The 22,328-nt window shown below is 38.1% G+C and overlaps 1 protein-coding gene across 7 annotated transcripts in view; it reads left to right on the top strand.

Annotated features, from left to right (window-relative positions):
- Positions 1 to 22,328, top strand: part of PLEKHA5 (pleckstrin homology domain containing A5) — a 240,809-nt gene that overhangs the window by 62,500 nt on the left and 155,981 nt on the right. For 2 of the 7 annotated variants that reach the window (XR_006204715.1, XM_042945929.1), the window contains one exon: positions 12,380 to 12,529. The exons of the other annotated variants lie outside the window; for them this stretch is intronic. The gene's annotated coding sequence lies outside the window, so the exon portion shown is untranslated. The remainder of the gene's footprint in view (positions 1 to 12,379; positions 12,530 to 22,328) is intronic. 7 annotated transcript variants of the gene reach the window in all.

Raw genomic sequence — 22,328 nt, forward strand, 5'->3', positions numbered from 1 at the left:
ATTCATAAATCACCCTTGTCATTAGGCTATGTGGTTATTTATGCCATTTTATAGTTAATGGTTTACAAGTAAGGGGACCAGTAGCAATGTATGCTCTTCCTACTATATTTCTAATATATCTGGTTGGGAAGAGACTATGTATTGTATAATTTGCTTTATATTTTATTGTTAAATAGTTAAATAGCAAATAGTTACATTTGTAGAGGACAGCAAAAAAGGTTATACTGTTGGATTTGCTGCTTATTTTTTTAAACCTTCAGATTTATTTCTATACCAATTAAAGCCTTGAAAATTATGCTCGAGCAAGAGTTTTAGTATGTACGTCTAGAATGTTAAGTTTTTTGTTTGGCCAGATGAGGGCACTTTTTCTTTACATTTGTGAAGTTTGAACTGTGAAGCAGATTTGTTTTTCCCCATGCAAGCTGTTACTTACTTTCTGTTGTTATTGCCAGTGAGAGAAATAGTTTTGACATTTTTAATGTTTTGATTGTGTTTATTCTTATAGGTTGATCTTTCCCCAAAAGGAAAAGCTTCAGTTTCTTGCAAAGTTTTTATATTTGGAAACTTAAATGACAAAATTTCTGTGTAACAAAGTAATTTTAAGAAAGTAAATGTCCAAGTGTTTTGTGGTTTTGCTCATAATTAATAATAGAAGTTGGAATATGCTTTTAATCTAATTTTAGTACTCCATTTGTTCATGGCATGATGAAGTGGCATTGACTAGACTCTCCTCTCCTCCTCACCAAATTTCCAGTGCTCATGTGGTAGTGAATCAGTGTCACTTCGCATCTCCACTAAAGTCATTCAGAAGTATGGAAAGGAAATAAAATATCAGAAGCATTTTGTCTTCAAACAGACAAAACCCCAAATACATAAATGAAAATGACTGCAATCTGACACCTATAAATAAAATATCAGAAATATGGTATGTGTAACTTTTTTATTTGCAGTGATTGCTGTCTCGGGGGCTAGGTTGAGTAGCACAAGCTTTCCAAGGTTATAGGTAATGGTACTAAAAACAATACAGACTGCAGCTAGGTGGTGTCGATGTGAATAATCCAAGGAGAAAACTAAGGAGAGAATAATGTTGAGGTTTATAAATTAAGTTTGTGCATAGCAATGAAACAGAGAACCAGCTGTTGCTTATTAAAGTCTTTAAAAAAATGACAGTATGTCATGAAAACTTGATTGAACTGAAGGAAATTCAAAGGGGGAACCAGCAAGTGTGAGATGAGAGCATGTGTAAAATTTTACACAACTTTAGGAATCAGGAGAAGGAATGAAATACTTTTAAAATATATGTATTAACAAGAGGAGTTTGAATAATACCTGCCTGCAGCGGGTTAAAGACAGCTGCTATCAAGTGACCTGGAAGACGTCTCAGGTCAGGAAGCCAGCAAACCTTCGTGGCCTTTATGAACAACAGGGAGTAGCTGTAACCACTGTCGTCATAACCTCGCTTACAAGCCCACCTGTGCCTCAGGTGCTTTTCCTGCTCCTTCGTGTACTCTCGTTAACAGCTGTGTGGGGCAGCTTTTTAATTCCCATTTTAAAGATGTGGAAATTTAGACATTCGGATTAATTAGATCGCTAATCTCTTAATTGAGACCTTAAGTAATGTGGTCAGTGTCCTAGAAACCAGTAAATAATTCTCAGACTGAAATTCAGGTCATAAGGATTAAAGACTCTTTAAAGTTAGGAGGAATATCCCCAAGAAGCAAAGTCTTTTTGATAAAAGGATTGAGTCGTTTCCAGTCAGCTCTGTCTCAAAAAGCCATCTCTTGGTGTGTCAAGCAGGGAATGGCGGCTAGGACGCTTGATCCCTGAGAGGACAGATTGAAGGTCTCAAGAGCAAGCACATCTGGTGCCCATTGACGGGTGTTGTTATTAAAGTCCATTGGAGAGAAAGAAGAGTTTCCTAGTGTTTAATGTCCACCATTGTTCCCTCTTTTTTTAACCTCGGGGCTTGCTTTAAAAAAAGGAAAGAAGAGAGTGGTGATTTTTCACTTTAATTCTGGTCCCTGACTTTTATTTTACAAATTTTGGTAGCAGTCTTGTTGGCTAGACCTTACTTACCAAGACACAGTCTGCTCATATGGTAAATCAAACAAATCTTTTTTCCTGACAGTCCTTTTTAGCACGTAGTAAATATTTTAAACTTCTAGATCTTTAATGAGAATTAAATTCCCCCCCTCCCTTTTCCATTAAACATTCATTAGGAGCCTTCTATGTGCCAGCCACTTGGCTCAGCATATTGGATGCAGATGTAAGACTCAGCTGTGTCCTTGCTACTGAGTATGTAGTCTAGCGTAAGAACTCAGGAAGTGAACCAGGCATCACTGAAATGGCGTGAGTACTGTGACAGTGGGCAGTGGGCACTTAGCCCAGCCTGGATTGGAGAGGGGAGGGAAGCCTTCATAGAAGATGTAAGGTCTGAGCTGAATCCCGAAGCACAAGTGATCAGGTTAGTTCTCAGATAGATAACTGAGAGGGAAGAAGGGCTGGTTTTGTCGAAGAGAAGATGTCTGTTTTGAATATTTGGGGTGTGGCACCTAGGCTTTTGAGGTAATATATTTGGTTTTTAGATATGTGGGAGTGGAAGTGTTTTCTTGGTCTGGAGATGAATACTTGAGACTCGTTTGAAGGAAAGTGACAGATAAGATGGAATAGTGATAGAATGAGGTAGAAAAAGAGGGGAGGAAGCTGGGGAATGAATGCCTGAAAAAGAGAGTTCGTGGAACCTGAGTCATGTATATCCTGGAAGCCAAAGTCAGAAGACAGAACGCCACTTTAAGAAAAGATAAATATGGGGTCAGTGGAAGGAAATGGCAGTGCTTCTAAATTGAGGAAGCCAAGTGAGGCACTAGATTTGATTAGGGTATCCGTTACTTAATTATGAGCAATGTGGTGCTGTGTTCGGTTTACGGTAACATGTTAGAGGTGTACCCCTTCTTTCTTAAACCTTTTTTATACTGGTTCTTAACTTCGAAGAAGCATTCAGGGACCTCTGTGCAAGTGGATATACATAGATGACTTACATTTATTTTGTTCCCTGCCCATCATTCGTCCGTCCTTCCTTCCTTCCTTCCTTCCTTCCTTCCTTCCTTCCTTCCTTCCTTCCTTCCTTCCGAGAATCTAATCCATATTTTCCTTGGATAGTAACTCCTTCCTTTCCTGTCTGTCAGGCCTGGTCTTAGGGGTAAGTATTTGTTGCAGACCTGACCTCAAGGGTGTGCACAGGATGTAACTGGGCCAGTGTGACTTGATCCTGGGACTTTCCTTAAGCTCTGGAGGAAGAGAATCTCTTTTGTTGGATTGAAGCTGTAAAGGTGTAAGCCTAGAGCTGCCCTCCTGGGATGAGTATCTCTGAGACAGAGAGGGGGTGAAGAGGGAGGGAAGGAGCTGAGACAGATACACACCTTTATCGTGAGTTGAGTCACTGGATCTACTTCTGGATTTTTCAATTATTTGAATCAGTGAATTCACTTCCTTTGCTTAAGCTATTTTGAATTTGATTTTCTGTCATTTTAGGGTGAGAGAAGAATTTCATTCTCCTAAAGAATGCCTATGTGCTTATGTATTTTAAAGTATGCAAAGGATCAGGGGTTTACAGATCTGTAGAGGCCCACTGAACCAAATTAAATGCCTCAGCTTTATTCTGCTTAACATTAGTACCAACAAGATTTTCTCTATAAATCCAGAGCCAGTATTGTTATCATTAACTAATTAATGGTCATCCATGGGACAATTTGATCTTTATTACATACATTTAACATCTTGTTATTTATTACAGTTGAGTGGATGGGATATTTTTATTAATGCCTCTTGGATTAATCAAGAGTTAACCCATTTATCTCCTCCAGCTTCTTTCAGCAAGGATATCCTTTGTGAAATGTTGAGATTCCATTTTATTCATTATCTGTCTCTCTCCGCTTATAAATATTCTTGCCAACCATAATTCTTAGATCTAGGAATCAGACCATAAACCATAAAAGCAACATAATTCACCAAAGGCCTCATAAAATTCAAATATGAAGTCATCCCTGACCCTAGCTAACAAGTAACTTGAAGAAAAGTGAAAATGATTTTGTTATTAGAAGTAAGCTTCCAATTCAATACAAAATGATGGATATTTTAAAATACAATTCAATAACAATGATTTGCTGCAAGGCAACATTAAAAATAATAAGGCAGTTGGAAAGTACTTGCTATGATAATAAGATTTCAGAGAGCATTGTGACATCTGTGGTAACCTAATAGGTATGAGTTAATGAGTCTGGCCACAGAGAGGGTGATTATTTCTTTCTGGGTGCTGTACCTGCATTGGATGTAGCTCCTGCTAGGTACACAATCAAGCTTGTTTTGGTTATACAGAGCAAAAAGGTGGAGTTACAATTACCCGTGGTTACTTTGAGAATGTGCCTGAATTTAACATACTAAATTTACTGTTTCCTGTAGAAACAGACATTTCAGGGGAAGAAAAAAAAAAACCAACAAAAAACCCCAGCTAATTTCTAATTAGGTAGGACAAACGGAGCAAGAGTAAGAAGTTTAGCTTGAGTTTGAATCCCAGTCCACACTCCCAGCGCTCTGGTCATGTGTTTCTTGAAATTGGCATGATGTTTTCAGCCTCTGTGCTTTTTTGCTTTATTCCCTTACAGAATATCCTTAATGAGTTAGTAGTGAATTATGAAATACATGAATTAGTACTAATTGATATTAATATATGATATCCTATATTCTAACTCAGCTTATACTCCAGGAAGCTTTTTTGGGCATCTTAGTAAGACTTAATCTCTTACAATTTATGAACAAGCATCCTCCCTTTCTCTCCTCTCATTTGTGGAGAATTTTTGTTTTATTACTAGTAAATGCTTTATGTTAAGTTGTAGGAAGTCCAAAGAACAGTGTGCAGTTCCTGCCCTCTGGTGGTTGAAAGAAACATTGCAAACAAGTAATAAAGATATGTGCTGTGAATCTTACTAGCCTTGGTATCATTTGTTTCTTTTATTCCTGTATCATTTATGGGTTCACTGATTTATTAAGCATGTAATGAGCATCTTCTGTATGACAGTCCCTGTCTGGTGTGGTAGCAGTAGTTAACATTTTTGAGGTCTTATAAATGGAATTCCAAAAGCATGCTTTCATGACTTTGGGGATGCCGCATTTAGGTTACAAAGTGTTTTCCTATCTACGTATAACATTTCTAGGCCTGCTGAGCTTCAAATTGGTTGTAACTGTGATGGATGAAAAATGAGGAAGTATTGTGTTTTAGTCTCTTGTTGCCTCAAAACTTAGCCTTCAAACAACAAACACTTAATTTCAGAGTTTCTGGGTCGGGAATTATGGAAGTGACTTGACTGGGCACTTGTGGCGAAGCGTCTTTTAAGAGATTGTGGCCAAGATGTTGGTCAGAGCTGCAGTCACCTGAAGGCTTCACTGGGGCTGGTGGATCTGCTTCCAAGTTGATCCTGGTTGGCTTTACCCAGAGTGAGTGAGTGAAGACAGAGCAAGAGGGAAGCCAGTGTTTTCAGTGACCTGTCCTTAGCAGTCAAGCTTTTGTCACTTGTGCAATATCCTGTTGTATCTCCCAGTCGGGTGTGTTTCATGTGCAAGATACCTGCGTAAGGGCCTGAGTACCAGGAGGTGGGAATCACTGGGGACCACCTTGTACGCTGGCTACCACGTATTGTAGCCCTGTTGTAAGCATCGGTCAATGGCTTTGGGCCTGTGTGAAGAAGACACAAGTAAATCTTCAGATGGAAGTATTTTAGAGTGAAATATGGGGTTGAAAAATCAGACCAGCTCATCTTCACCTTAATTTTCCATTCTTCATTCCCCTGGGAGAATGGCGTTACGTTTTCAGTGTTCCCAAGCTGTACTTTTATTTTTTTTTTTAATTTTTATTTTATTTTATTTTATTTTATTTATTTATTTTATTTTTTATTTTTGGGACAGAGAGAGACAGAGCATGAACGGGGGAGGGGCAGAGAGAGAGGGAGACACAGAATCGGAAACAGGCTCCAGGCTCCGAGCCATCAGCCCAGAGCCTGATGCGGGGCTCGAACTCACGGACCGCGAGATCGTGACCTGGCTGAAGTCGGACGCTTAACCGACTGCGCCACCCAGGCGCCCCCCAAGCTGTACTTTTAAATGGGAAATAGGAAAAGAATGGTAAGAGAAATGAGTTTTATGAGAACATGCTTTTATAAAAGTGAGACTGGGACATTTTAATTTTTTTAATGTGATCTATTTATTTATGTTTCTGTGTCATTCAATGGTGAGAAATACTATTGCAGAGAGAGTGCTTAGTGATGGCTGACCAAGCGTCATAGAAATTACTGCTTGTTTTTCAAAGATTTCTTTGTCAAATTACTTACATATTTTAAATTTGAGCAGAGAGCACCGTTTTGGGTCTACAACCTGACACTGTTACTCTCATCAGTGTCATGATGAATAATGGGAATAATAGAGTTGATTGAGGGGTAAGGAGAATGTGGCCACTTCATGCATGTGCAGGTTTAAACCTTCATGCATGTGCTAGGTTAATAACAGATATGAACAGAACTGAGAGTAAAGTGTTTAAACCAGAATTTTACTTTAGTATTAAGAACATCAGGACTGTGAAATAAAATTAGTAAGGAAAATTAAAGTCACTCCTCTCAGCTGCGTTTCCCCCAAGTTATTTTCCTTCTCTGTTTTCTGTCTTAATACATCCTTTTCATAAATCATATCTGTTTTCAGGTTAGTATGTTCATTTTGGAAATATAACAGTGATACTTCCAGCACTGTGAATGTATAAGAAAGAAAAACTTAGGAGGATATAAACAATTTAAAATATTAAAATTGATCTGTTTTTCATCTAATCATTTCAGTACCATTTAGGGAACAAATCATATTAGAAATGATGTTCCTGGCTCTGCAGTTTATTAATGCTTCTGGTAATAGCCAACCTAGAGTAAATATTTCCATGGCATAACTATAATAGCCTGTAATGCTTGTTTATCTTTAAGGCCTTATTTTGCAGATTTGACTCATTAAATTAATGTAATCCCAAAAGGCAAATGGATAGATTTATAGTACTTTATATGTTGAGATTATTTTTCACTGACAGTATTCTTAGGAGTTTATTCATTTCTTATCCTGTGAACACTGAATAAAAATTTTATATAAAATTTTACATATAAAATTTTATGTATTATGCAATCTTAGTGGTGAGATGAATTTAAAGGAAACTCCCTTCACTGAACAAATATTTATTGGGCTTGTATTATATACCAAAGCCTATGGTAGTTTCTGGGGTCAGTGTTGAAGAACAAAATAGACACTGTCACTGTCAGCTGAGCAGCTGTCAGCACAGAGGAGAGATGGATGGACATTAGGCTAATAACCACACAGGTAAATATATAGGTGTATATATATTTTAATGTTTATTTTTGAGAGAGAGAGAGAGAGTGTGAGTGGGGGAAGGGCAGAGAGAGAGGGAGACCCAGAAACAGGCTCAATGCTCTGAACTGTCAGCACAGAGCCCGATACAGGGCTTGAACTCACGAACTGTGAGATCATGACCCGAACCGAAGTCAGATGCTCAACCAACTGAGCCACCCAGGCACCCCAATATATACGTGTGTTTTTAAGTACTTAAGCTGAGACCTGACAGATAAGTATGGGGAGTTAGTTTGCTGGGAAAGAACCTCGTGGGCTGTAAAAATCCACAGAGTCTGAAAGCATCTGGATTCCTTGCAGGAGTGAGGGGAGCCTCCCCATCTGCAGCTGGAGACAGGGCCAGCGGCCACAGTGCAGGGCCTTGTAGACCAGTTACGGTCTTAGCACTTTATTTCAGATGCCGTGGGAAACTGTGACGGTTTTATATAGGAGAGTGCCGTCTTGTATATGACTTTGGCTGCCTGGTGGAGAATTAAATGATGCAAACTTAAATAGAAAAAGAATAGTGAAGAAGCTACTGCATTTGTCCCAATGGGAAAAGGTGCTGCATGAATTAAGGGCAGCATCAGCAGAGTTACAGGAAAGTAGATTAATTGGGGGAGAAATTTTGGAGGCCAAGCACACAGCATCTGGTGGATTACATGGGAAGAATAATTTCCAGCTTTGTGACTTAGGCAGCTGGTTTGGAAACTCCATGTTTTGAAATGAGAGAAATGGTTTATTCTTTTTGGGAGCAGGGCAAGGTGGCAAGTTAGGGAGGAGTTGTGGATTGAAGGATGGAGGTCAGAAGAAATTTGTTTCCTGGTAGGGTGAGTTTGAAATGGTTGTGGGAAAACCTAGTAGAGATTCCAGGCAGGCATTTGGGTTAGAAAAGTAGATTTGGCAAATGCCAACACATTCTGCAATTTAGGCCAAAGGACAGACTGTAAGACATGTTCTTAAGTCTTGTTTAGACTGGGGATAGGATGAGGATGACATAACTGTGCTAAAATTCTATTGGCATGAAAAACAACCGCTTTTTGAATAATTAATAAAAATCGGAATGTGGCTTAGGAAAAGAACTTTGGAAAAGAATTTTTTTTTTTATTAGAACTTTTTGTGATTTAATGCCACCCCCCCCCCCCGCCCTTTCGTTTCTTGATCTCATTCTAGAGGAATTTGATTAGTTACTTTTCTGTGCTTTTCCAAAGACATCAGTCCATTTCCTTATTAAATGTTGAGGTCTGGCTACAGCATGTTGATTCCCCATTTCCTCCTTGTGGCTTGTTTTTTAGAAGTTATTAATCAGCTGAATCTTAGTATCATCTTTCCCATAGTTTCTCTTAAGCTTCATTGTGCCTTTTTGGTAGAAAAACAGCCATCTATGTGCAGTAGTATCATCATCCTGACCTTTTGCTTATTCGGACTCATTTTGGAGTAATCTTGAAATCCTCCTATTCAAAGAAATGTTTAGCTCTGTTTATTAGTATTTATATTTTCAGTGGTAGAAATAATTGGTTTAAAGCTACAAAAACTTCCTTACTGATAACAATGCCTTTCTCTTGAAGCATTATAAATAAGCAAATGAACGATCACTTGATTGGATTTTTTTTTTTTTAGATTACCAAAATGTCTTTTTGAAAATATTCATTATCATTTTAAACATTTATTTCTATTATTTTTTAATGTTTATTTATTTTTTGAGAATGAGAAAGACAGGATCTGAGCAGGAGAGGGGCAGAGAGAGAGGGAGACACAGAATCTGAAACAGGCTCCAGGCTCTGAGCTGTCAGCACAGAGCCCAACGCAGGACTTGAACTCACAAACGGTGAGATTATGACCTGAGCCAAAGTTGGACCCTTAACCGACTGAGCCCACCCAGGTGCCGCTTTGTCATTTATCATTTTAATGCAAAATCTGTGCCAGGCACTACAGAAGAGAGAGCTGGGGGATAATTCTTGGACTCAAGATACTTTGTAAGGTTTGTTATAAAAGCATACAACTTTATATACTGCATATAAGTCATAGCAATCTGAAAGTCCACTAGTGGAAAATACCATTGTTTCTGGGGCATTATAGAGCTAAAAAACAACCTTGTAAGTCCAGCATATGTAATTATTTCTACCATGTTGGAGAAGTGAATATGATTCATTTAGTCAGAAATTTCAGTGATCTCAGGGTCCTTTCAAGTTCCCTATATGATCTTCCTCTCATTACTTGCCTCACTCTTTTGAGACAACCACTAAGTGTGTTTTAAAAGGGGTATTCTCAAGAAGAAGGCACTTCCCTATTCTCAAAATGGGCAGGACTGAGGATAGGGGAAGAAAACAACTGGGCCAGAGCCAATTTCCACATAGATTTTAAAATCTCAACGTGATGTGGTGCCTGAGTGGCTCAGTCGGTTGAGCATCCGACTTCAGCTGAGGTCCATGATCTCACACTTAGTGGGTTTGAGCCCCACGTCGGGCTCTGTGCTGACAGCTCAGAGCCTGAAGCCTGCCTCAGATTCTGTGTCTCCCTCTCTCTCTCTGCCCCTCCCCTGCTCATGCTCTGTCTCTCAAAAACGAATAAATGTTTAAAAAAATTAAAAAAAATTTAATAAAATCTCAACGTGAAAATAAAGTAAGTGGTTGAAACCCAGGTTTAACAGGCAGGCAGAAGAGAAGTCAGAAGAGAAGAACGTGATGGGTGAGAACTGGGAACGTGGCGACTTGTTAGTTCCTAAGAATGTTAACATTTGGTACTTCATGTCACTGATTTCAAACTTCCTTGACCAGGATCCACAGTAGGAAATATATATTATTACGAAATGTATTATCCACATAACATTTTTTTTCCTATAAAACTGAAATAAAAAAAAATGCTTTCCCTTTATTACCTGTATCGTTTCTTCTGTTTAATTATTTAAAAGAGGTGGTAGAAAGCATCTCATTAACTACATTTCATTATCTTCTAATGGGTTAGACCACGATTTAAAAATACTGCTCTGTGCAACAGTGAGATTTACATGGGCACCGATGGAGGCAAAGTAAGGATTGTTTTTGCATGTAACTGTTACTGTGGGTCATGTGCCAGTATGGAGAAATCAAACAACCTTTACATCCTGACACACTGCTTTCCACACAGGAAGCATCAAGTTAACATTGAATGCTGTTGAACAAACAGCTTCGTAGTCATCACTACTGTGCAGCCTAATTGATTGTTGCTAATATCAGTCTTGTCCTCTGAACTCATCTTATTGCAAGACAGGAGATGCTTGTTTATCAACTGTAGCTGCCATGAGCCAAAATATTCATTAAGGTCTACAAAATAGGCTAAATTATAATCTAATCAGATAAGGAGGATCCGCTGTGTCCTCAGATCACCCCTAGACTTAGTACAATAATCATTTATTATCACAGTTCCTGTGGTGCAGGAATTCTGGAGCTGCTTGGTCGGGCAGTTCTGTCTCAGGGTGTCTTATGAAGCTTTAGTTCCATGGGGCTTTAGTCTCTAAAAGTTTGAAAGGTTTGGCTGGAGGATCACATGGCTGGCAAGTTGGGTCTGGCTAGCTGGTTTCTCTCCATGTGGGCCCCTCCACAGGGTTATGTGGCCCTCAAGATCTGGCTTTGTCCAGAGTGAGCTATCTAAGAAACCAAGACAGAAGCTGCAGTGAAGGGGACTACAGTGGAGTGAATACCAGGAGGTGAGGATCCTTGAAGGGTATCTTAGAGACTAGCTGCCATACCTTAAATGAATATCTCTGTTAATAACAAAGTTTAGGGCTCAGGGCTATAAGAACAAGGACAAGGATCTAGACACTCATGTATAGGTAGACTAGGAAATTCCAGGTGAACTATATATATTTAATAGTACTGCCAGCATATATTATCCTGAAGGATTGGCTTTGTGGTCATTGTTAAGACCTACTTTTCTAAACTAGTGGGAATTTTTAATGAAGGAAAAAGTAAACATGTAAATGCTTGTTTTATTTGTGAATTTTGTAAAGCATTTTCAGAGACATACTGACATTTAGTTAGCTAAGTACAGAACTATGAAAAATTGGTTAAATACTAGGAAGACCCTAAAGGAAATGAGTATGAATAGAAAATAATTTACTCTCTGTAAAAGTGGTAAATACTAATCATTAACAAGTAAAATAATCTATTAAACCAATTGGACGGAGGCATGTGTTAACTAAACTTTTAGAAGATTGTCATAACATTCCAGTTAATTGATATTCTAGATTAGGATTTGGCAGTAGGGGCCTGTGGACCAAATCCAGCATGCTGCCTGTTTTTGTAAATAAAGTTTTATTGGAACACAGCCACATTCATCTGTTTCCATATTGTCTGTGACTGCTTTCTCACTGCAATATCAGAGGCAATAGTTGTGTGACAAAGACTGTGCACAAAGCCTAAAATATTTACTGCCCTTTGAAGAATAAGTTTATTGACCCCTGCTCTAGATTTTAGACTTTTAAAATACGAGATTAGGTTTTGGAGTGCCGATGGATGCATAAATCTACAGACAGTAGCATGTAAACATAAAAAAAAAAAAAAAAACATTGTGAACAGCATTGTAATTTTTTTTAGAAGAAAAGTCTTATTAATTAGAAGAGGGAGGGACAGAATATTGTAAGATTCACAAGAATAATGCTTCATTAGGCAAGACTTTGCTTATTAAGAAAATTCATGAGCTTTGAATAGGGCCCATGTGGGAACATATGAAGCCAGCGTTTGAAAAGCAAATGTGAACATTATGTTGACTGAATTAGGTTAGTGTGAAAAACCAATCTAAAAATTTTAATCTATTCTTAATCTGAATTAGAAGTTAAGAATTTTATTATTTACTTTGAAATCTTTTCTGGTTTATGGTGAGAGTTTTGCTTTTTTGCCTTTTTTTTTTTTAAACATGAAAATATAGTCTTCAGAATATGTCCCCTGACTAATATCTATTTTCTACCCTTCTGCAGAATGACTTAAGGAGATATGCTTAATGGTGTGCTGCAGACAAATTGAAGAATGAAATTTCCAAATAAGAAGCCCAAAATTTAGGGCTCTGGGCTGTATGAGCAAGGACAAGGACCTAGGCACTCATGTGCAGGTGGACTAGAAAATCCCAGGTGAAATATAGTTCTAATAGTACCACCAGCATAAGTTATCCTACCGGATTGGCTTTGTGGTCATTGTTAAAAACCTGTTTTTCTAAATTAGTGGGAAAAATTTGTACCAAATAGAATATACGTTAAGATTGTGATATAAAGAAGAAAAGATGTGAAGTTGTTTTAGCATTTTAATCAGGCTCTGTACTAGGCACATTTCAAAAAGTGGCTATTTACTGCTCTCAGTAACTCCATAGGATAAGAAATAGTGTTATCGTCACTCAACGTATGAGTAAACTGAACCTTAGAGAGTTTAACTTGCCCAAATCCAGTAGTAGGACTAGGACTTACGGTCTGAGACATCTCATTCCAGATGTCTCCACATCACACCGCCAGCCTCTAAATCTGTCATCTTGTTCCTAGCTCCTATTATTTTTTTTCCCTTTTCTTTTCCCTTCCTCCCGCCTCTTCTTACCTTTCCCATTTCCTTTCTTTTTTTTTTTATTGTTAATTACATAACTAGTATGTGCTGTCAAAAACAATTTAGCACAAGAGTATAAAATAAAAAATGAAAGTAGCCTTTATCCATACTGTTCTCTTGCTTCTTGCTTCTTTTACCCAAGATAATATACATAGATATCATAGATACCTCCCATGACAGGACATACAGTTCTTTCTCCCTTCCTGTTTTTAACAGCTGTGTGACATGTTCCACAGTACAGAAACTTTAATTTATGCAGCGATTCCTGTTGATTATTCTCTTGACTTATGGCATCTTGTTTTCTGTCTTTGTTGCTGTTTATATAACCTGGCCTAATGAGCATCTGGTGCTTGCCTTGCACACACTAATTGAAATGACTGAAGTTTATCTATCATCACTCTAAATAATTTTTAAAAAGCAATGGTGACCTTAGTGATATTTTGAGTCTGATTTCTTGAATAGGATTTTGTCTCTGTATCATGAGGTGTTGTGACCCTTTCTTAAACTCATTGAAAATCTTTATTCTTTTCTCAGTTATCAGCAGATTATAATTTATATGTCAATTATAACAAGAAAATTTAAGGATGAGCTATCTCCATCAGAAGTTTTAAATTATCACATAAAAATGACAAGTTGATGGGGCACCTGGGTGGCTCAGTCGGTTAAGCAGCTGACTTCAACTCAGGTAATAGTCTCGCAGTTCATGGGTTCAAGCCCCACATCAGGCTTTGTGCTGACAGCTCAGAGCCAGGAGCCTGCTTCAGATGCTGTATCTCCCTCTCTCTCTGCCCCTCCCCCACTCCTGCTCTGTCTGTCTCAAAATTAAATAAACATTAAAACTTTTTTAAAATGATTTAAATTGATTCTTCATAGGTCATTAGACTGTAAACCTTATACATGATTGTATATATATAGTAAAAAAAATTTGGCCATGAATTGTCAGAAAGTAGTTTTTCTAAAAGAGCATTAAGATATCTAACCTAATTCCTGGTATCAATTTAGTAACTTATTTAAAAAAGTACAACACCATTGTTGACATACTGGTAAAGTATTCTTTTTATACACCAGTGATGCTTATTTTGGAAAGTACTATTGGTATTTTAGAAAACTAACTTTTCTGCATTAGTACAAAGTATCTACTTGTATGTAGTAGTATTTATTACATGAATGAAGGGATGGATGGATGGATGGATGGATGGATAGGAGAGAGGAAGGAGACAAAAAATTGAGGAAGTTATCTATTTGTTAGTACAACAATGTTAATGGTTGTAGTAGGACTGGAAAGAATAAAAATCACCTTATCTGGCTAGCAGGGAGTGTCCAGCAAAGCAAAGAAGAAAACCTACCCATTTGCCCTCTTGTTTTAGAAGAGTATGAATAGAAGGGAGACACCATGTGGCAGAGCAGGAAAAACATGCACTCTTTCTTACCCCTTTCTTCAGTTTCATAGCCATGCAACCCTAAATAGCTTCTGTCTGTTTTCACCTTTTCACATATATAGTGCGAATAGTAAAACCCATCTGATGGTGTTCTTGTGCAAAAGAAAGATCAGTCACATACCCACAATACCTGAAGTGATTCTCAATAAATGATACTTGGTATCATGGTGTTGCTGAAGTTGCTGGTCTGGCTTATGAATTTTTAGCTTTTCTTCTGATTTTCTTTCTTTTTTCTTTATTTTTAGAAAATCACTTAGAGTAGTAATTTTTGGGTGGTTTATAATTAATGGAGTGAGAAAATAAGCAGGATGGGCTTTCTGGATGCCAAAATTGATTGATGATATTGACTATTAAATTTTTAAATCCTTGGGGCACCTATGTGGCTCAGTTGGATAAGCATCCGACTTCGGCTCAGGTCATGATCTTGCAGTTTGTGAGTTCGAGCCCTGCATTGGGCTCTGTACTGACAGCTCAGAGCCTGGAGCCTGCTTCGGATTCTGTGTCTCCTCCTCTCTCTGCCCCTCCCATGTTCATGCTCTGTCTCTGCCCCTCCCATGCTCATGCTCTGTCTCTCAGTAATAATAAATAAACCTTAAATATTGAAAAAAAAATATTTTTAAATCCTTGTTTGTTGGCTGCAGTAAATCAAGAATTTAGTCAAGTCCTGAGAGCCAACTTGTCTTACTACCTTTAGAAATGAACGTATCTCTTGCCAAATGTATCTCCTTCCCTGCCTTTCTGCAGAGGTGGCTCTCTTCTCTACTGACCACATTACTCTTCCAACATTAAGAATCTCTTTGTTTTCATCTTACTCAGTTTCTTGGCAACATTCAGCATAGTGAGTCCTTTGACACCTTTTTCCCCTTGGCTTCTATGACATCATGCACTTCCGGGTTTTTTGCTGCTTTTCTGGCTACTCTTTTACTGGCTCTTTTTCTTTTGCCACAGCCATTTTGGTCTCTCTGCCATTCTTCAAATATGCTAGTGAAATTATTTTGGAAAATCTTACTTATTCCTGCCTCGGGGCCTTAGCACTGACCTCTCCCTCTCTGCTTGGCTTTTTGCTCACTTCCCATCTTTTGAGTGAGACCCTGACCCCTGTTATCCTTGCAACACTCCTAACTTTTTCCTTTTTCCTTTTTCCTTTTTCCTTTTTCCATAGCATTTACCCCTTCTATCATACTACATAGTTTACTTATTTATTATGTTTGTCTATCTTCTCTGATAGAGTATAAGCTCCATGAGGGCAAGGATCTAGATTTTGTTTCCATAGATTGCACCAAACACCTAGCATAGGGCCTGGCACGTAGTAGGCATCGTTGATTGATGAAAACACAGCATCTATCCTGTGTTCTCTTTTAAGTCATCTCATTCACTTCCAAGGCTCTTTGCACACCGTATGCCAATCATCCATAAATCTACATCGCCTGCCTAGATGTCTAGGCTCTTGCATGTCTCTTCTCACTGACCTGTCCACATAGTGTCTAGTGGATGTAATCAGAAAACAAAAAGATTTTACAGGCATCCTTAATTTCTCTCTTTCCTTCATTGACCCTTCCTTCCTCTTCAGTCTATCAGTAGGCCCTGTTTACCCTTCTTCTTTTCAGAAAGTGTCCCAAATCATCTGTGCCACTATCATCTCTCACCCAAACAACAGCAGCAGCCTCTCAGCTTTTCCCCTGCTTCTATTTTTGACCCATTGCAGTCCATTCTCCACACTGTAGCCAGAAGCATCTTCTGTAAAATGTAAAAAGGTAAGCAGATCATCCCACAGCCTTCCCGTGGCTTTCCATACCACTTACAGTAAAATCCAGAGTCCCTTCTTTGGCTTATAAATCCAGCGCTGGTTGACCTGCTGTCTCTCATCTCTTAACTGTTTTCCCCTCATCCCTACCACACTGTGGACACTGAGGCCTTCCTTCTTCTCCCTAGATATGCTAACCTTAAAGCCTTTAGACTAACTGTCCACTCTATCTGGACTCCTTTTCCCTCTTTCTGCTACTGTGTAAGATGTTGCTTACATGTTGCCTGTTCAGGACTTGTCTTGACCATCCATTCACTCGGTTACTCAGCCTGTCTTAGTTGTTTGCATAATAACCCTTTCCCACTATCTTATATGTTGTTCATTGAGTTTTTTCCCTAATAAGAATATAAGCTCTGTGAGAGGTCTTTGTAACTTTTGTACCACTGAAAACATTTCCCTAATACATACAACAGTGTCTGATAGAGTTGATGCTTGATAAGTATTTGTATACTGAATGAATAAATGAACAACAGAGAACAACTTGTTTTTTAAGAGTTCCAAATTTCTGTAATACTTAATATTTTAACTAACTGATTAAGAATATCCTTAAGAATAATGGGAGAAAAATATGATTGTTCTGATTTGGGGAAAGAGGCATTAGTGCTCTGTGTCTTAGTAGAAAGCAGAAAATAGTCCCACCCCATCCTCATTTTCTCTTTTCATGTGCACAATACAGTATTTTCAAAATATTCTTCTCTTATGTCTTTATTCAGAAGCAAAATTGTTTTGTGTTTGCTTTTGTTTTTCTAGGAAAGCATGAGAGGTTTTCTTTATACTCTAAGCGTTGTCTCAAGCAAGAGACTGTTTGAATGCCAAAATAATGTATAATTAAGTCTATTCATTATCTTGCCGCATGCTAAGTAGATGCTAAGGGCTTATCACTGCAGTAAAAGTCACTAGGATATTTAAGTTTATTTTATGAAATATGTTTTAAAATTTAGCTTTTTCAGACAATAAATTATCATGCAAAATGTATTCCTTTGCCCACGATTCTTGCAAATACATGCCCCAGATTTTGTAGGGATTCTTCCTGTTACTACTTGTTATTGGACACTTCTGGGGGCTCACTTTTTTGCTGTATGTATTTGAAAAAAATTCCTAATTTCATTGCATTAAGACTGAAGACTTTTAAAAAGCAAAGTGCTTCCACATTTTTAAATGCCATCTGAAGATTTCTGAGTGAGAAAGCAGTAAAAAATAAAAAGGAATCTTCTACCGACAAGTTGTGTAGTGTCAGTACTTCATGATTATTTATGTATCCATGTCTCCCTTCACACTAGCGAGTGCCTAGAACAGTGGCTTGTAACCAGAGGAACCTCAAAATCATGGAGAGAGCTTCTTCATAATGTCTGGCCCCACACCAACTGGTCAGATTGAAAGATTTCTGGACCCTGACTACGTGTGCCTGAGTTTTTCAGCTACACAAATGATCCTAATGTGAACTACGGTGAAAACCAAAATGGCGACAAGTTGCAGTAGAAGGTTCTCGCGCTCCCTTCCATTCTCCCTCCTCTTGTCTCCGGTTCCCTCCCTGTAGTTCACTGTCCAACGAATGGCAAGTATGTTTAGTCATAGAGATATCCGTCCATCCTCCTGCACTGCACCAGAACTGTGCAAAGTCTTTAGAGGTTACTCACTTGTCATAGAAATAGATTATATCTTTTGTTGAATTTTTACAGATTCATTCATTCTTAGCAGAGTAATATTTAGGAAACATTTTATCAAGTTTTGTAGGTAGAGAAAAGGGTAAGCAAATCAATGGTGAGGGGTCCCTGAGTGGCTCAGTCAGTTAAACATCCGACTCGTGGTTTCAGCTCAGATCAGTGGGATCGAGCCCTGCATCTGGTTCTGTGCTGACAGCAGGGAGCCTGCTTGGGAGTGGCTCTCGCGCGCTTCTCTCTCTCTTTCTCTCTCTCTCTCTCTCTCTCTCTGCCCCTCCCCCGCTTGTGTGTGTGCACACGTGCTGTCTCTCAAGATAGATAAATAAGTAAACATTAAAAAAAAAGAACGATAAGAGATAAAGATGTTTAAAAAAGGTAGGATCTCTAATTAAGATCAAAGGTAAATGTAATTATAAGATTACCTCAATGTTAAATCACAATGCTAAAGTTGAATGTATAGGAGAGAGAAAATTCAGGTTAAAGAGCTATTATTAAGTAACATGGAAGAATCCAAAACGTAAATTAAAAAATGGCTGTGCTATGCCAGTGGGCTGGAATTAATGCCTTTTTACCTACTTTTGTGTCTGCCGATCTTTCCAAAGTTATATCCTTCATTTAGCTGTTGAGCACATGACCAGCCTAGCTCCTCCATTATGCAGGATATAAAGCACTTCTTGCTGTCTGCTTCCAAATTCCACCCCTGAATATTAGCTTCCCTTCCTCTCTTTTCTCTCTTCCCAGTTTTGACAGCCTACATTTCCCAGCACTCACACCAGTGCGGCCAGTTCCCAGTCCTCTCCTGCTCTGCTGCTCTGCCTCCAGTCTGGCCGTTTCCTCTTCCCTGCATCTTCTTTCTGGTCCAGATCCTCAGTGTTTATCCAGGGCATTTCAAAAAGGTCACCCCCTCCCAAAGCCTTCTCTAAATTTCCCTCATCAGAATGCTGTCTCTCTTCCCTCTAAACTCCCCAGTGCAGCAAGGCACCTCTCTCTTTTGCTGTGATCACCTTGTAATAGTGTCATGTATTCTTGCCTCATCTTCTACAAGCTCGTTTGAAGACAGGGATAATCGTCCTTTTGTTTGTTTCTACTGTACATTGCCTTGCACCATGCCTCATATGTAACATGTTTTTAATAAGTATTTATAGATCAGAAGTAGATTTGTTACAGAGAGGGAGGCAAGCCATAAGAGACTTTTAAATACAGAGAACAAACTGAGGGTGGAAGGGAGTTGGTGGGGGGGGGGAGCAGGGGACAGGGAAAATGGGTGATGGGCATTGAGGAGGGCACTTGGTGGGATGAATACTGGGTATTTTATGTAAGTGACGTATTGCAGGAATCTACTCCCAAAGCCAAGAGCACACCATATACACTGTTAGCTAACTTGACAATAAATAATATATAAAAAATAAAAATAAAAAAATAATAATAAAGCAGTTTTTTCTTCTAATAAAATAAATATTTATTTATGGCACCAAAAAAAAAGTAGATTTGTTTGTTTTAGTGAAGAACTTTTCCTTTCTCCTTCAGAAATCATAGTTTTCTAAAAGTTCTTTTTTAAAACAGGATCATCACCCTGACACATACTGTGCACAAAACTTATTAGACTTAACAATACATAAAACATATGCATGTTGACACTTTTTGATACCTTGTATGACTCTTGGTATTTGCTTTTATTCTGTGCTCCTTCTTTTCCTGGGCTTTTTCTTTAGAGAGAGGATGCTTATGTAGCATACATTGCCCATAGACCTTGCAATTAAACCTACCTAACACTCCTTGGCAATAAGAATGAGCTGCTTTGATAGAATGCTAAAGAAAATGATATGTTAGTAGCTTTCTTTGAACTTAACACTTTTTTTTGGGGGGGGGAAGGTATTGGAGTCAGGTGTGGTTCCGTAAATAGTTGTCCATGTTCTTTTTTTAACATTTTTTTAATAACTTCTCTGAGCCTTTTAATGATCTTGCCTCACCATCTATGAAAGAAGGGCCTTATCTTCATTGCTCCCATGGAATTTGTTTCCTGTGCCTTCTTACTTCCCCAGGTCTTCCAGATTAATTTGGAGTCAGGAGGGAAGGGGAAGCAAGGCTACTATTTACAAAATGGTCTCATCTTGTGGGGTGCCTGAGTGGCTCAGTCGGTGTAACATCCAGCTTCGGCTCAGGTCATGATCTCACGGTTCATGAGTTCAAGCCCTACGTTGGGCTCTGTGCTGACAGCTTGGAGCCTGGAGCCTGCTTCAGATTCTGTGTGTCTCCCTCTCTCTCTCTACCCCTCTCCTGCTCACACTGTCTCTCTTTCAAAAAAAAACATTAAAGAAAATTTTTTTAAAAAATGAGACATTTGTATTGGGGTAGTTAGGTATTTAATGATGGGGAAGTGTAGAAAGGAAAATCGTAAATTAGTATATGGACACAGTTAGATGGGTTAGCCCCACTCTGCCTGTGGTTTGCTATCCTTAAGCTTGGCGTGTATCGAGTGTATGAACACTTCCGATTTTCAAGGTGAAAATGGGAAGTGGATTCATAAGAATTTCCTGTTTGTTTTTGGTGGGGCTATATCTGCTGTGCTAGTTTTTTTTTTTTTTTTCCTGAAAGATTTAAATGGTCATAGTGAGCATCTTGACCATATTTCCATCTTGCAAAAGTGTATGGCCTTTGTAGCAACTTACTCAGCAAACCAGGCAAATTAGTTATTTGATTACATAAGCATACATATGCAAACTATGTGGTTGATTTGTGTGTGGGGGCGGGGGGAATTTTTGTAAAAATTATTTTTAAGAATGCAAAAAAAATTTATTAATCCTGTATAACTTTATCAATATTTGGGTGACGTCTGTTGTTACATAAGCTTATAATTCATTATATAATATATACTCTATAGATGGGAAAATCTTTACTGCTATATTTTTGAAGATAGCAGACATGTTTAATAAAGATAATGAACATTTCAGTTTATTGATGTGTATTAATATTTCCAAAGGCAAAATTAAAATACTACTGGATAGTTTGCAGATTGTTTTATTTGATGTATAGCCAAGAGTACAGAATAAGGGGTTAAAAAGTGAAATGGGAATGGTTTATCGTTTGCCTACTCAGTGGTCAGATTTATTTTTTGGAATCACATCCTGCATGTCTTGATATTTTCAGTTCATTTCAGTATTTTGGGAGATACCTATGTTGATATAGTTAATGAAATACTGAAGCCTAAGGACTTGTTTAAAAAAAAAAAAAGTATAGAGATAATTACTTCCAGTCACATCAAGTTAAATGAACCACAAAAATCATGAAGTCAAAAACAAATCAATTATCATTTGGCAGTTCCGTTTAGTTTATTGCAGTTAATGATCTTCAATTGAATTTGCAGCTCTCTGGGTTTGTTTGGAAATAGGCCATCACATGCTGAGATGAAATACCAAGTCATTTAAATTAGATACCGAGCATGCTCATATGAAGTACTTACTCTTGGAGACTGCAGTGTGGTTCAGTTTTCTTCCAGTGGGAAGAGAAGAAAAGAGCTCACCGAGTGCCCTTTTGTCATCATTCTGTCAGAGGGCACGTAATTTGTCTTTGGAAACCAGAAGCCTGAGACAAAGAGAAGAATGCAGGTTTTTAGCAAAAGGCTATTTGGTGAGCTAATTAGCTGTTTTATTCTATTCTGTAATTCCTAGCAAGGCTGTGTCTTTACTTCTATCTACTGCTTGTTTTGTACTAAGCTGAAGCTTTCTGTAGCAAGTAACTTAGCTGAGATTGGGAGAAAATTGTTTCTGCTGCCAAATCTCACTCTTGAAATATTTTCAGTACATTCCTTAGGTGACAAGTTCATAAATTGCTATGATGATACTCCTTCGTGTTCTCCACAAATTTCATTTGCTCACTGGTGCTGAATAATGCTGGCAGGATTGTGTGCTGAGGGAGCGCAGGATATGTCTGCTTGGGCTAGTTTAGCATTTTTGTTCTTGTGTTTTGATGAAATTATAATTTTTGCTTTCACATTTCTGTACTATATCTTAAAAAGAAAAAGTAGTGGGTAAGATTTCATTTAGCTTAAAAGCAAGAATTCTTGAAATGAGAGGATATGTTACATAGTATATGTACATATTGTTGTATAGATGATTCAGAAATAAGTTGGCTTTGTAATCTAATTGGTCATTTACAGTACACTAAAATAAAATGAAATTGACAACACTTTGTGAAATATGTTCCACTTATTTAGTATGCATATTTAGAAACCGTTCTGTTTTTAGTTCTTAAAGTAGCTACAGAAGTGTTTGGCATGTAATAGTTTTGCCGTTCTGGGCTCTTCTTTCTTCCCTTGAGCTCCTTAGCATGATTGCTAGGAAATGTTTTGTAGTTGTTTCTGTTATCCAAGTGCTCATGTTTTACCGTGAAGTTAAAGAGAGAAGTTCTTGTGCATTTTCCTATGTTATGCTCTCAT

The sequence above is a fragment of the Panthera leo genome, chromosome B4, assembly GCF_018350215.1.
Source record: "Panthera leo isolate Ple1 chromosome B4, P.leo_Ple1_pat1.1, whole genome shotgun sequence".
In the NCBI taxonomy this organism is placed as follows: domain Eukaryota; kingdom Metazoa; phylum Chordata; class Mammalia; order Carnivora; family Felidae; genus Panthera; species Panthera leo.